Below are 10,705 nucleotides of genomic sequence, written 5' to 3'. Positions count from 1 at the left end.
GTTGATTTTCAGAAAGTAAAATATGTATGTAAATTTCAATAGAGTATAATTTATACTATTAGGAAATGCTGTATACCATAAATTATTTAATTTCACAGAATTTAACTTATCCCCTGACACCCACCAAGAAAAAAAAAATAATGCTTTCAATAAAACCCAAGGCTAAAAGAATAAAAATAAAGTTTGCTAAAGGGAAACATAGGTTTACCCATACCAGTGATCCTTAAACTTTAGCATGCAAAGTAATGACATAGGGGGTTGGTTAAAACACTGATTTCTGGTCTACATCCTCAGAGCTTCTAACTCAGTACCCTTTGGAGTGGGGTTCAGAAATTTGAATTTATAACGAGTTTCCAGGTGGTACTTCTACTGCTGGTCCAGGGGCCACACTTAGAGAATCACTGATCTAGATCCTTCCCTGAGGAATGTATACATATATGTCCCATCTTGCTTATGCATTCATTCATCTGTGGACACTTGAGTTGCTTCCATGCTGTAGCTATTGTGAATAATGCTGCTGTGAACATGGGAGAATAAATATCTCAATACCTGCCTTTTAATTCTTTTGGGTATATATACCAAAGTGGAATTGCTATATCATATGGTAATTATGTTTTGAATTTTTTGATAAATTGCCGTATTATTTTTCCACAATGGCTATACCATTTCACATTCCCACCAGCAGTGCACAAGGGTTTCAATTTATCCACCTCTTTGCCAATACTTCTTCTCTATTTTCTTGATAGGAATAATACTAATGGATGTGAGGTGGTATGTTACTTTAGTTTTGATTTTCATTTCCCTAATTATTAGTGTTGTTGAAAATCTTTTCATGTGCTCATTGACCATTTGTATACCTTCTTTGGAAATATGTCTTTTCAAGTCTTTTGATCATGTTTTAATTGGGTTGTTGTTGTTTTTGAGTTTTATGAGTTCCTTATATTCTGGATATTAATCCTTTATGAAATATAAGATTTGAAAGTATTTTCTCCCATTCTGTGGATTACCTTTTTACTCTATGGATAGTGTCTTTTGATGCACAAATTTTTTAAATTTTCATGAAGCTCATTTTTGTTCATAGTGAAGTGCATTTAGTATCCTATCCAATAAATCATCATCAAATCCAGTGCCATGAGGCTTTTGTCCTATGTTTCTTCTAAAAGTTCAGGTCTTTATAGGTCTTGTATTTAGGTCTTTGACCCATTTTGAGTTAATTTTTTATTTGAGTTAATTTTTTATATGGTAATATAAAGTATTTCCTATTTCATAAAATACAGATAACTAAAATTCATGCCGAGTGAATTATTTTCTTTTAAGGATATATTCTTTAAATTTTTTTTCTGAATCTACACTATGCACATAAAGAATAGAGTCCAGTCAGTATTATCTCTTATTACCCCTGTGTGATAATGAAAATAGAGAAAGGGTTAAGAGGTATTTCTCCCTGTAATACTGTGTTAGAATTGCATGTAGGCTAGGAAGGGATTGTAAGTCATTTTAAAGTCTCCTTCAATATTGAGAGTCACCCATTTAGAATATTGACCTGATTGAAGGTCACTGTTAAAACAATGGTTATTGAGCCAGCAGCTGCCAGAAATAATAGGATTTCAATAAATAAGTACATTAACTTAGGAGAGGAAAACTAATTTGGAGTACACAGATTTGTTTAAAAGAGTAGAGATGTTTAGGAGAAGAGCACTAGATATATAGACTGGACCAATGGGAGGGTGTCCAAATGGATTAAAACATTTAAAAGAACTAAAAAATGTGCCCTATGTTTCATAGCTAGTTGTCACTACCATTTTGAAGAACATGTAAGTTTAATGGGCATTAAAGAATAAGGAATTTAATTGGTATTAAGAATAAGGAATAACCTTAGCAGATTTTATCTTACTCATAATGAGTAAAAATACATGCAACAAATTGTCACATAAGGAAATAGAAGATTGTCATATAATAAAGAAAGCTTAGGAAGAATTTGGTGAAGGGTCCAGAAAGACTGGTTTTTCTAAACTTTGTTCAAACTTCTGCTTAAAACATTTAATTGGTTCCCATTGCTCTTCAGGTAAAGATCAAGATTTTTTTTTTAATTTAATTTTATTATGTTAGTCACAATACAGTACATCATTAGTTTTTGATGGAGTGTTCCATGATTCATTGTTTTCTTATAGCGCCCAGTGCTCCATGCAGTTCATAGCAGCAATGTCCACAATAGCCAAACTGTGGAAAGAGCCAAAATGCCCTTCAACAGACGACTGGATACAGAAGATGTGGTCCATATATACAATGGAATATTACTCAGCCATCAGAAAGGATGAATACCCAACTTTTACATCAACATGGATGGGACTGGAGGAGATGATGCTAAGTGAAATAAGTCAAGTAGAGAAAGTCAATTATCATATGGTTTCACTTATTTGTTGAACATAAGGAATTGAATGGAGGACATTAGGAGAAGGAAGGGGGGGCACCTGGGTGGCTCAGTTGGTTAAGTGTCTGCCTTCAGCTCAGGTCATGATTCCAGGGTCCTGGGTTTGAGTCCTGCATCGGGCTCCCTGCTCATTGGAGAGCCTGCTTCTCCCTCCCCCTCCACCTGCTACTCCCCTGCTTGTGTTCTCTCTCTTTTTCTGCCAAATAAATAAATAAAATCTTAAAAAAAAAATTAAAAAAAGAGAGAAGAAAGGGAAAAATGAAGAGGGGAAAATCGGAGGGGGAAACGAACCGTGAGAGACTATGGAATCCAAGAAACAAACTGAAGATCCAGATTTTTAATACAGACCTATCCCCTGCTTGGCTACACTATCTACTTCTAGAATATTGTTTCTCATTAGTTTCACTTGTTTTCCAAGTTTTATTCATGTGATCTTTTTATTTTTTTACTATTCCAAACCCACTCCTGCATAAGGCATTTGTACAAAGTATGTGAAAAGCAACCTCATATGAATATCTCCCTTAACTAACTTGGCTGATTTTCAGTTCCGGTGCCATTTTATCAAATAAAAGCCTTGCTTTATTTATCAGATTGCATTAATTTACATCATACTATCTCACATCTGTCTGATTCTCCTCTTCAGCAGTTATCAGAGTAGGAAGTTATGTATTCATATGATTATTGAATTAATGCCTTCTTCCATTATACTTCAGGTTTTGTGAGAGTAGGAACTGTGTCTGATTTTCTCAGTGTATCTCCACCTCTTAATGTGCTAAACTGTACATGTTAGAGTTTTGTAAATAATTGCTGAGTCAACAAGTGAATCTCAAAAATATTTATGGTAAAAAAAAAAAAAGATTTCATCTTCCTTATAGCCCCTCATTTATTCTAATGCCCCTTTCCAATAATATTCACAAAAAGAGACATATTTTGTGGTTGCACTTTAGAATGTTACTCAAATTAAATCATAGATGAATGATATTCCTGTGAGTTGCACAACATGATGTAACTGAGTGAGCAGTGTGTAAACTACCAAGAATATTAAATGATAGTTTGTATTGACATAAAACGGTGTAAATGAAAGGAAAGCTGGGTTAATTACATATTTTCAGAGAATAGGAATTCGAACACACCAAAACAAATTCCACATAAGATATTAATATTTAACAGCTAACTCTGTTTCCAATGCAATGTTTGGGGGGGGGGGAGAAAATGGATCTCCTAGACTAACTCATCATTAGGTTTGTAGTTTTTAAAACATGATGCAAATTATATAAAGCATCTGAAATACTTGCATGATTATATTATGCTTCTTTGGATTAACTTAAAATCAGTTCTCTAGTTATTGGTACAAAAGCCAGTAAGAACTACTGAGAAGATTCAAATAGGAAACAGTCATTTGCCAAATCCTCTGATACCAAGAGTCACAAACATAATTATGTGCCTGGTTTTCATCTCTCATCTAACCCCCAGTGAACATTTACTTTGAAGGAACCAGTAAAAAATGCAAAGAAAGGAGAGAATCCATAGGGTGAGAATAAAAGATCAACATCTAGCTCTAAGACTTCTCATATGCGTATATCCAAGCAATTACACAGACTGAGCAACTGAGAATTGAGTTTACAATCTCATTGCAAATTTTTAAAGAACTCCATACTTCAGTCCTTTCATTTTTGTGTGACTTAATCTATGTTCATGTTTGAACCTGTCCTCTGAATTCCTCAGAGCTGATTTATTTTTCTAATGTCATATGTGCCTCAGGCAGCATCCAGCTATCAGGTCTCTGCACACCTAGGAGCTAATTGGTGGAACTGCTTTCCATAAAATATTCATAACAGGAACTATTTTTAAAGTTAATTTCAAAACTATTTCTCTTTTCATTTTTATCTCAGATATTGCCACTGAAATTTTATGTGATATCTCTACTTACAGACAAACCCAAAGGTATTGCGAGTTATGAGCTTTCTGTAGAGAAAAGATGGTGTGACTTCACAGTCAGTGGCTCACTGTTCTGTATAGCAGCTTGGCTTTATTGAAAGTCGACAGGACCACTAATCACAGAAAACACTATAAGAACTTACACATTCATTTTCTTGAAAGCACTTTGATGTTTTCAAGTAAAATGTTTTATTTTCTGTAAGCCCTTTGCTCTTGAAAAAAGAAAAAGAAAACAATTTAATATTGTATACAAAAAAACTAACGGGCGCCTGGGTGGCTCAGATGGTTAAGTGTCTGCCTTCGGCTCAGGTCATGATCCCGGGGTCCTGGGATCGAGTCCCGCATCGGGCTCCCCACTCTGCGGGGAGCCTGCTTCTCCCTCTGCCTCTCTCTCTCTCTCTCTCATGAATAAATAAATAAAATCTTAAAAAAAAAAAAAAAAAACAACTAACATTTATTTTCTTTCATTTTGTTTTATTTGTATTTCTAAGTAATTATATAATTTTATATTTCTAGAAAATTATTCCACAAATATAACATGGAATTTCAAGGAACCTGAAGTTCACTTACTAATAATTTCTTTCATTTGAGGAAGTATAGGAAGCTCATACCTACTTCCTAGTTCCGACAGAATTTACATAACATTTAAACACTCAATTATTTCATCAACAGAATTAGAAAAATAATACTAACATCATAGTATGAATAGGATGATTAAATTGGGTAATATATTTAAAATTCCTTCAAAAATTAAAGTTTTGATAAATACTACCAGTTCTATCTTTAGTTGTTGTTTGTTTTTAATGAATGTAATGATTTTGTGTGGGTCTGTACCAGAATGACTTTACTGTAAGAAAGAATCATATTATGAAAGATCTGTTCAAATGTTAGTGTTCACTGCTATCTATAAAAGTAAAAATGTTTAATGATACTTAATATACATGCATTCCATACATTTGGTGTCCTAAATATCACTGAAAGACTTCTGGGGTAGGAAAATTATAAAGCGTGCTGTCTTAATGAAAGTAGAATTCTATTTTCTTTTTTTTTTTTTTTAAGATTTTATTTATTTATTTGACAGAGAGAGACACAGCGAAAGAGGGAACACAAGCAGGGGGAGTGGGAGAGGGAAAAGCAGGCTTCCTGCTGAGCAGGGAGCCCAATGTAGGGCTCGATCCCAGGACCCTGGGATCATGACCTGAGCTGAAGGCAGACGCTTAACGACTGAGCCACCCAGGCACCCCTAGAATTCTATTTTCAAAGGAAGTAAGCGGGGAGAATAAATATTAAGTATGGTGAAAAATAACTTGTAAAGCTGAATATTAATATTGTTCCTAATAGGCAGCTATTTAAGTATTGAAAGTTGATGTTTTATGCCACACTAATAATAATATCAACTAATAATGTTTCCTGGATGCTTTCATGCTATTATTTCTTGCATCTTATATAAAGGAACATATGGACCATAAGTAGATTTACTGAATTATGCTGTCTCTGAAGAGATTATGGAACACAAATTAAATATACCAACTCTCCATAAAACTGATTCAACTGAACTAAAGATCCTTAACTTGTGGGATTATTGATAGACTAATAATTAGAATTACCAATTTGGCTTTAGGTATATAAATTTCACAATTCGAATGGGCATGCTACTGATAATAATATTGTGTTTATATCCTGTCACTTTAACAATGTTGCAGTGTAGATGATTTCTTATATATGATGTTGATGCATGTTAAAATTTGAGATTTATTGCTTTAAATGTGCAATATATTTATGTATTTTATATTTACTCATTTAACTTTTTATAGATCTTAATTCTTCTTATACCTCCTTCAGTCCATGTGAAATCATTTTTATTCAGCCTGAAGAACTTCTTGTACTATTTTGGAAGTGTTGCTCTACTGGTGACTTATTCTTTTAGTTGTGTGTGTGTGTGTGTGTGTGTGTGTGTATGAGAGAGTGGGGGAGAGAGAGAAGAAGAGAATGAATATTTTTACTTTGCCTTTAATTTCGAGTGATATTTTAGCTGGGTATAAAATTCTATTGAAGGTTTGATAAGAGGGTGGATGATAAGAGGGTGAGGTTGAATCCAGTTCCTAAATTAAATCCTTTCGATGAGAAAGCAATCAGTGATAGCATGCTCAGTTTAGAAGTTTAAACAATTTCTGATTTGGATCATTTTATTCCTATAAATATGATTTTTATTTATTTTTTTTTTTAAAGATTTTATTTATTTATTTGAGAGAGAGAAATTGAGAGACAGAGAGCATGAGAGGGAGGAGGGTCAGAGGGAGAAGCAGACTCCCTGCCGAGCAGGGAGCCCGATACGGGACTCGATCCAGGGACTCCAGGATCATGACCTGAGCCGAAGGCAGTTGCTTAACCAACTGAGCCACCCAGGCGCCCTGAATTCCTATAAATATGATTTTTAATCATTGAGACTATCTTAATCCAATATGTTTTTCTAAATTAATATGGAGAAGAGTTTGAGGATATCCAAAATCTATAAAATAAAGACAACTGGAGTACTTACTAAACCAAGTGAAGGGAATAAAAATAAAACCAAGGAATTCAGAAATTCATTTCATTGATGGAAGAAAAACTGACTCTTCAAGAACTAGAATAACTAATATTCATTCATGTCACCATTGCAAAATATTGCAAAACAAAATAAAGTATTAAAGCACATTAAGTTTGCTAAAATAAAATCAAATTGACATTATATCCATTTGAAATGCAAAATAAAAGTATAGAGTAAAGCAAACTCTGAAGAAATTATAGGAGAAAAAAATTGACTATGACATTAGCATTCTATACCATGAAATTATTATTTACTGCAAGAGCAACCGGAAGTATAGCCATTCAGTTGACCAAATTGACATTACGTAATTATGATTTTGCCCTTATCTTGAGATTCTATTCTGTCCTCATACACTGACTGATTCTTGAAGCAGAATTTTTCACCTAGAATATCCCTTATAACAACACATGGTGATGGACATGGAAATGCACTGCCCAGATCTTCATTTAAAGAACTTATTACCCCAGCTGTCAATAGACAGCCTTTAGCTTTGAGCTCCACCAGGATATATTTTGTCTGCAGAGACTCATATATAAAGGTTATGTTAACCTGAGCAGCTCACATCCAATGACTAATTGAGGTGGGAACACAAAGGCCTTGCTATTTGGCCCAATGTGGGACTTCTCCAATGAGCTATATACACTCCAGATCTCCTCTATATGACTGATCAAGGCTTTGTTGAGCCTGCATCAGAGTTCAGCTTTTTCCTTTGCCCAACACTGTTTCTTCGCCATAAATATTCTGTATGCCAAATTCCCATTTTAGTATTTACTTCTGAAAATCATAACTTGTGGGACATGGGACCCGCTGTGACATTAAAGAAACCAGAATACGAAAAGGAAGGGACCTTGTCGCCATGCATGCTTGGTATTACAATTTTCCACATATTCTACTTACATGAAAAGAAAATGAGGCTATATTTTATCTACTTTATCATTAAACTTGGTTATGAATTTCTTGAAGAACAAACAACCTATGTTGGTCTAGTATGACCATATAAAATGAAATATGCAACTTTATTAGATACTGGTAATTGAAATATTCAACCTGTTATTCAGATGCATATTAAAGAAAGATATTTGAATACTAAATAAGTGAAAAGAGTAAGAAAAGCAGAATCTAAGTACATTTGCTTTTAATACACATTGAATCAAGAGATATAATTTTTTGTTTGAGGAAGAATAAAAACAAATTCTAGCACTGGTTATGAGAACTTACATTTTTAACTAACCCGTGGAAAGTGGCTAGAGCTTGAGGAACACAGCACTGGAGACGTCACTGACCTGGGACCTGGAGCAGTTCAGAAGTGGTGAATAATAGTTCTTCAAGTCTACAATAAAAAATGGCCTCCAATAAAACTACATTGCAAAAATGGGAAAGAAACAATGGAAAGAGTAAAATATAGAAGAGGGAGAATTTGTAGTGGAAACAGTACTAGACTGACATGTAGTGAATGGGAAGGTGGAGTATTTCCTGAAGTGGAAGGGATTTACAGATGATGACAATACTTGGGAACCTGGAGAAAATTTAGATTGTCCAGAGTTAATTGAAACATTTCTTTCCTTTTTTTTTTTTTTTTAAGATTTATTTATTTGAGAGAGAGAGAGAGCATAGACAGGAGGGGCAGATGGAAAACGAGAAAGAATTTCAAGCAGACTCCATACTGAGCTTGGAGCCCATGGAGGGGCTCAATCTCACCACCCTGAGACCAGGACCTGAGCTGAAACCAAGAGTCAAACGTTCAACCTATTACTGTACCACCCAGGCGACCCGAAGCATTTCCTAATTCTCAAAAAACTGGTAAAGAAAAATATGGTGCAAAAAGACAATCTTTATCTGATAGTGAATCTGATGATAGCAAATCAAGGCAGAAAAGATGCTGCTGATAAACCAAGAGGCTTTGTTAGAGGTCTTGATCCTAAATGAGTAATTGGCACCCCAGATAACAGTGGAGAATTAATGTGTCTCATGAAAATGAAAAGATTCAGATCTTTTCTGAAGCAGATCTTTTCAGAGGCAGACTTGGTGCTGGCAAAAGAGGCAAATATGAAGTGTCCTCAAATTGTAATTGCCTTTTATGAAGAGAGACTAACTTGGCATTCTTGTACAGAAGATGAAGCTCAATAATTGTTTGCATTGCTTTTCATATGTATTTATATTTATATATAAATATACATATTTATATATTGTAAACCTGGGTCTTACTTTTTTACTTATTAGTGTGAAGAAATATTCTAATGAAAATCATGTTTGGTATGTTCGTTTTGAAGTAGTATTGGGGGAGTTTTGCGGTCTTTTGCATATATAACACTGGTTACTTTGAACAAATAGAAACTTTCAGTTGCTTCCCTTTATCAGAAAAGAATATTTGAGACCATGGTGTATTACTCTCCTGCATTGGAGAACACCTTTTCTAAATGTTTGGGGAAATCTTCATAGTTGTTACTCAATCAGAATTTGTGTTTAACTCCTATATGCCTAAGGACTATTTTGTGTTTTTTTGTGTATTTGGATTTTTTTGTGTGTGTGTGTGTGTGTGTATACATAAAAATGCATACATCAATGGTTTTCTTTTCTTTTCTTTTCTTTTCTTTCCTTTCCTTTCCTTTTTATTTTTATTTTTTTTAACATTCACCAAAACAAAAACTGCCTTTTATAACCATGGATAAATCCGTGATTCTGGGATGCCATCATTTTCAGCAATCTAAGAAATAAATCACATAAAGTTAAATTGAAATTTTTCCTGAAGCCTTAACTTTTCAAATTTTGTAGTTAATTGGACAATTTAAATTGGACAGTTTAAAAGCAACCATATCAGAATCCATATCCATATCTATAGTCATTTATTTTTTTTAAAGATTTTATTTTATTTTAGAGAGAGAATGAGAGTGCAAGCAGAGAGAGGGGCAGAGGAAGAGGGAGAGATTCACAAGCCAACTCTGTGCTGAGCGCCGAGCCCTATCTGGGGCTCAGTGCCATGACCCTGAGATCATGACCTGAGCTGAAACTGAGTCAGATGCTTAACCGACTGAACCACCCAGGTGCCCCCATATCTTCAGTCATTTAAATGCAAGTTTATTTGCAAGATCCCTGAAAGGAAAATTTTATCACTACCAACAACCTCCCCACCTAAATGAGAAAACTAGACAAGTCCTGGTGTGTTTTAATTAGGTAAGCAAAACTTAGTTAAGTGGACATTTAAAGGTTCCTTCTAGTGAACCATTCCTTTACAAGAAGTTGAAATCCCGGTGCTATATTGACTAAAAGGTCATGATCATGGGATATCTAAGACTTCATACAGGTGAACCTAATCATAATCAGATGGTTAGAGATGTTCACAATTTTGGACCTGCTGGAATAAATGGGTGAACAAACTCCTGTAATCTTTTGTATGTTTTTTCTTTACCTCAACTCATTCCTTACATGTAGGCTCAATCTTGTCAGTATTTGAGTTACTGGTTCAGCCGAAACCAGGAAAAACATTAACTTTGTAGTACAGAAAGTTATCCAACTGCATATTGTTTTCTTTATTGTAAATACTGGTGGTCAATAAGTTTTATTCCTTTAAAAAAACAAAAATTAAAACAAAAATTACTAACCCATGGAGAATTACTGATGCTCTTCCTCAGCCCTCAAGATTATTATTCCCCATCTGTCTCCCTCTCAATAAGTAGTACCTATAATCATCCTAATTTAACTTATTCTAATTCTCTACGAAATGTTTATAAATACTTGATATTGTCTTATTT

At 34.2% G+C, this 10,705-nt stretch overlaps 1 pseudogene; it reads left to right on the top strand.

Annotated features, from left to right (window-relative positions):
• Positions 1–8,298: 8,298 nt before the first annotated feature.
• Positions 8,299–9,083, top strand: LOC123858291 (chromobox protein homolog 3-like; annotated as a pseudogene).
• Positions 9,084–10,705: the final 1,622 nt, after the last annotated feature.

The sequence above is a fragment of the Mirounga angustirostris genome, unplaced genomic scaffold (assembly GCF_029215605.1).
Source record: "Mirounga angustirostris isolate CCGP_5_RB_7025 unplaced genomic scaffold, mMirAng1.0.hap1 SCAF_4, whole genome shotgun sequence".
In the NCBI taxonomy this organism is placed as follows: Eukaryota; Metazoa; Chordata; class Mammalia; order Carnivora; family Phocidae; genus Mirounga; species Mirounga angustirostris.
Note: the sequence above shows the minus strand (reverse complement) of the source record. Positions and strands in the feature narration are given on the sequence as shown.